Source organism: Haliotis asinina, chromosome 3 (genome assembly GCF_037392515.1).
Source record: "Haliotis asinina isolate JCU_RB_2024 chromosome 3, JCU_Hal_asi_v2, whole genome shotgun sequence".
Taxonomy (NCBI): Eukaryota; Metazoa; Mollusca; class Gastropoda; order Lepetellida; family Haliotidae; genus Haliotis; species Haliotis asinina.
This window is the reverse complement of record NC_090282.1, coordinates 88,168,524-88,175,045: the sequence shown is the minus strand read 5'-3', so window position 1 is coordinate 88,175,045 and position 6,522 is coordinate 88,168,524.

Genomic DNA, 6,522 nt, shown 5'->3' with positions numbered 1-6,522 from the left:
TATTGTACAGCTGTCTTTGCTTCATCATGAGGATATTTTGTATGTGTTATCCAAACCCTTACTCTCGTTGAGCCCCAGCTCATCAAACCAAACCCACATCATGCTCCTAAATCCAACTCCTCACCCACACCAAACCCAGCCCTCACATCAAGGTTAGCCTCTTGCCCACACCTAACCCAGCTTCCTATATAGCTCCTCAAACACCCTGACCAACCACCATCCCTCACTCTCACCCTGACCAACCTCCATCCCTCACACTCACCTGGACCCATACGACTCATACACTCTCACTCTCACCCTGACCAACCTCCATCCCTCACTCTCACCCTGACCAACCTCCATCCCTCACATTGACCCTGACCAACCTCCATCCCTCACACTCACCTGGACCTATACGACTCATCCAAGCCCACACTCAAGCCCACATTCACCCAGACCAAACCTCCATCCCTCACTCTCACCCTGACCAACCTCCATCCCCTCACACTCACCCTGACCAACCTCCATCCCTCACACTCACCCTGACCAACCTCCATCCCTCACACTCACCTGGACCCATACGACTTGTACACCCTCCCTCTCACCCTGACCAACCTCCATCCCTCACACTCGCCCTGTCCAACCTCCATCCCTCACACTCACCTGGATCCATACGACTTGTACACCCTCCCTCTCACCCTGACCCACCTCCATCCCTCACACTCGCCCTGTCCAACCTCCATCCCTCACACTCACCTGGACCCATACGACTCATCCAAGCTCACAATCATCCTGACCAACCTCCATCCCTCACACTCACCATGACCAACCTCCATCCCTCACACTCAACCTGACCTACCTCCATCCCTCACACTCACCCCTGACCAGCCTCCATCCCTCACACTCACCTGGACCCATACAACTCATCCAAGCTCACACTCACTCTGACCAGCCTCCATCCCTCACACTCACCTGGACCCATACAACTCATCCAAGCTCACACTCATCCTGACCAACCTCCATCCCCTCACACTCACCCTCACCAACCTCCATCAGTCACTCTCACCCTGACCAACCTCCATCCCTCACTCACCTGGACCCATACCATTCATCCAAACTCACTCACCCTGACCAACCTCCATCCCTCACTCTCACTGTGACCAACCTCCATCCCTCACACTCACCCTGACCAACCTCCATCCCTCACTCACCTGGACCCATACGACTCATCCAAGCTCACACTCACCCTGACCAACCTCCATCCCTCACACTCACCCTGACCAACCTCCATCCCTCACTCACCTGGACCCATATGACTCGTCCACCCTCACTCTCACCCTGACCAACCTCCATCCCTCACACTCACCTTGGCCCATACGACTCGTCCACCCTCACTCTCACTCCTGCCAAAGCCCCACCAATCCCATCACTCAACTTGGCCAAACCACCAAACCCACCCTACTCGGGAAGGTCTGGGTAGAATGGGCCTTCAGCAACCCATACTTGCCCTGAAAGGCAACCATGCTTGTTGTAAGAGGCAACTAATGGGATCAGGTGGTCAGGCAAGCTGACTTGGATGACACGTCATCGGTTACCAATTGCACAGATCAATGCACTGATCACAAGACTCTATTATTTACAGACTGCTGCTAAATAGCTAGAATACTGCTGAGTGCCATGTAAAACTCACTCCCTCACTCACCAAGCCCACCTTGTCAATCTGACTATGTCCAAGCCCACCTAGTCACCCATATACCAGCTTTACCCTGGTCAAGCTCCCACACCTAGCCCCTCACCCAATCTCTCACTCTCCTGATCTCTCACTCACCGAACTGTCGCTTCAACAGTTACCTTCACACCATCAATCACCTTCACTCCATACCCCACTTTCACACTATCCATTACCTTGACACCATCCATCACCTTCACTCCGTACCTCAACTTCACACCATCCATCACCTTCACACTATACTTCACCTTCACACCATCCATCAACTTCACACCATCCATCACCTTCACACTATACCTCACCTTCACACCATCCATCACCTTCACTCCAACTTCCAATTAGTAGAAATTACAAATAACACACACAAACTTCATGTACATTCTTTAATTATATATAATTAATCAATTATATATAAGTATGTACAATAGTGGTTATATAGAGATGCCAAAGTTATGTACATAGTATCACTACATCTAGACACAGAATCATGGACAAAATCAACAAATCACAGATCTTACAATAGGCTGCTTGTATCCTCTTAATATAATTTCAGTGGTATAAAGTGATGTGCTTTTCTAATGTATATATTGTTATTATAGCTGTGTAAGGTCAAGACACAAACTCAAAGTGAGTGATTGCTCACTTTTGTAACACACATACTGTCACTCCAATGTTGGAAAACATTTTTTTCTGATATTTTACACAATCAAAGCAGGAACAAGTGTTTCTATCTGTGTAATATATTCAATATCTACATTTCTAATCATTGCATCACACGTACAGAAAGAAGTGTGCCCACGTATAAGCACAGCCTTTCAAAAAGCATTTCTCCTCAATATAACCCATGCGTTCACTCAGCGTTGCACCCCTATATCAGACCCCCATACAGAAGAAGCTGAGCCCCTGTGTAAGGCCAAGTACAGCACCCCCTCCCTCAAGACCCCCATACAGAAGGTGAGCCCCAGTGTAAGGCCAAGTACAGCACCCCCTCCCTCAACACCCATACAGAAGGTGAGCCCCAGTGTAAGGCCAAGTAGAGCACCCACCTCCCTCCAGACCCATTACAGAAGAAGCTGAGCGATAAGGCCATATCTCAGATCCCTTTAGAGAACAATAGAACCAAACAAAATGTCAGATGTGTTTAAGGTCTCATGGCTTGTATTTGGATTACACTGTTCTTTTTCTAAATATACCTCTTTTGTAACACACATACTGTCACTCCAATGTTGGAAAACATTTTTTTCTGATATTTCACACAATCAAAGCAGGAACAAGTCTTTCTATCTGTGTAATATATTCAATATCTAGATTTCTAATCATTGCATCACACGTACAGAAAGAAGTGTGCCCACGTATAAGCACACCCTTTCAAAAAGCATTTCTCCTCAATATAACCCATACGTTCACTCAGCGATGCACCCCTATATCAGACCCCTATACAGAAGAAGCTGAGCCCCTGTGTAAGGCCAAGTACAGCACCCCCTCCCTCAAGACCCCCATACAGAAGGTGAGCCCCAGTGTAAGGCCAAGTAGAGCACCCCCCTCCCTCCAGACCCCTTACAGAAGAAGCTGAGCGATAAGGCCATATCTCAGATCCCTTTAGAGAACAATAGAACCAAACAAAATGTCAGATGTGTTTAAGGTCTCATGGCTTGTCTTTGGATTACACTGTTCTTTTTCTAAATACACCTCTCACAAAAAATGAGAAATCCCTAGGGTAAAACCTCCATTAACTGCAGCTAAAAAAGAAAAATCAACCTAGATGGGTGACAACCTGGATTCTGTAGAGACAAATGGCAGACGTACAGAGCCTGCCGGTGGGGCTCTAACTCAGTACCAGTTCTCCAAGAAATACCAGATGACTGAAAAAGATTAACATTTATTTGAGTGAAATGCCATCTATGACAGCCTTGGGTTTACTATGGAGTGTGGAATCAGAAGACTTTCCAAGCCAGCACGTCAAGATCACTAACAGAACTTCTTGACAGAAACATTTTAGACAAGCTCTGAACATATCTAGTGGTGGAATAGGCTTCTACTAAGTACTGAACATACACATTTACACTCCCATAAACAACTCCTCCAACACACCACAAAGCCAGCCTCAGTCATGACATGGCCCTGAAATTGGCAGAATGGATACGTGATAATTTCATATCTGTTCACAGGAATAAAGCAATTAGTAATCCCCAACACACCATGTTTCCAAGTCAACATCAAAGTTGGTTCATCACTGTCATCTAATACTGTCACTTGTACCGCTGTAACATAGTAAGTAATGTATCATACAGACTAAGTATCAGCAACACACCAATGATCAACAACTTAACAACAGTACAAGAATCTGTACCGAAACATCGCTGTCACAAATAAATGGTGCGGTTATCCATAAAGTTTGTTATATACTATACTTTCCAAAAAATTCATAAATTCCACTCAAAGAAAGAAAATGGGCACTGATAAATATACTTCGCATCACAAGTTTAGACTCACATTTTAATTTCGGCTATTCACAGAAAGACGAAAAGAGGATGTCTTTGATGATTGGTGTTGTTTTTACATTGTTTGCACAACGGATTAGGGAAGGATTATCGCCTTACCCACCTTGACATGTTGGTGAACAGTTCTCATCTTGTCAAGTTGGTGAAATGTTTGTGAACTTTTTTTCACAACAATAACAATAGAATAATAACAATGCAATTAAAATTTCCTAAAATGGGTTGTTTTGCAGCTTTAACTTTAAGGTTCCAAACACTAGATCATATACAGCTAGACGACCAGTTGGCCAACCATGTCACCACTACCTGGATCGAACATAGTCTCCCAATGACATCATAGAACTATTGTTTGACCCTTGGCACAAGAACCAACAACAATTTGGAGTGTTGGCATGGGTGAGTTAAGAAACTTTTTGGGAATGCCCATCTTAATGTGTTCGAGCTGATTCGCTTCATGTTGGATGAACACAAGACAAAAGAAGTGCACTTGGTTTAGTACATGGCAGGGCAACGCCTCCAACCAAACAGAGAAACGGCATCTGGCCTGCAAAGAAAGCTGGATGACCTGAAAAACAGACTGGATTCCCAAGATCTCGCTGTCTTCGGCTACTCTGTCAGAGCATCATATGCCCTTAAACATGCTTAAATATTGTGAGTTGTACATTGTTAATGCGTAGTTGGCTAAAATATTGTCCATTTAGTATTTCCCATCTATAAGGTTAATCTAGTCACCTGTATGTATGTCTAATAAGTAAGAATATTTTGTCCATTTTTAATCAATGTAGACAAGCGAAGGTCCCGGTGTAGAATAGGCCTCCAGCAACCCATGCTTGCCATTTAAGGCGACTATGCTTGTCGTAAGAGGCAACTAATGGGATCGGGTGGTCAGACTCGCTGACTTGGTTGACACATCATCGTTCCCAATTGTGCAGGTCGATTCTCATGTTGTTGATCATCATTGCTAAGTGTGGCGTAAAACCAAACTCACTCACTCACTTTAATCAATGTAACATAACATAATATATATCTGATATATTATAAAAATGGCAATCTGTGAGTGTGTGCGTGTATATGTATGCAGTTTAATTTGTACAAAATATGAACAAATGAAGATCTGTAACCTTGAATAAAATATCATAACTCAATAGTAGTTTAGTTTCCAACCTGTTCAAATGATTCCTTCATCTTGGTTGAGGCAGCTTGAAGAATGCTCAGTCTCCTATTGGTCATGTTAACTGTGAAAGGACAATTATTCGCGTGAAGGTGAAAACAAAATTCACCCAATGTTTATACACAAAGGTGAAAAAATTTGCCTTCCTGCAAATGAACCCTCTATTCGCCTACATCTCTATTCACCTACATTCTTAAAACAACACTTCAAGGTCTGTTGACCACAGATTATGCAATGGTAAACGAGCATCACCCCTATGATCTGAAAACTGGACTCTTCTGTACGAAAGAAGAAAACGAGGTATACTGACATATAAAATTACTTTAGTTATTGATATTAAATGATATTTAATGTCTTACTGAGAAGGAATATTAGGACGACGATTTCCCCAGAATTATTGGGATCTATACATTTAACGCCCAATAGATGAAACAAGTGTAAATTTGAAATATTTCCAATACAAGATTACTCAGAATATTTAACAATTAATACTTATTTATATGAGATTGGAATTAGGGAATCACCATTCTGCACATTTTGTAAAGAGGCACGAGAGTCTGCATGACATCTACTGTTTGAGTGTAGTTTTGTAAAGGGAGTGTGGACAGAACTGTCCTCATAGCGCAGGATACTGGATAAAGGACAAACTGAATTAACATTAGAAAATATATTATTTGGTTTGAAAGGGAAAAATAACAACCCTATAAACATTGTCTGCCTGATAGTGAAAAAGAATATTTATGCTACGAGAAGAAAAGGAGTTAAACCTTAAAACTTTCACCAGATCCAAAGTCAGGTAAAAAAACATTACAACTCATGTAAATGTAATGTCTTTGCATGCAGTGACCAAGCAAACAAATCTCTTGGAGGTAAAAACTTGAAAAAAGAAGCTGTTAATATGTTAACATGTTATGCCTTTTATAAAAACAATCACTAATAAGTAAAGAACATTCATTCGCCAATGCTTTACATCTAAATAAATAGTGGAATTCACAATGGATATACTTATCTTCCGACACTACTAAACATTCCTACAACAACAGTCAATCATGATCACTACAGCCCTGGTCAGGTGGTTTCATTACAAGAGTAGGGGTACAGTTTTTCATCCTAATTAGTCAGCTTTGATTTTGTTCGCAATTGGC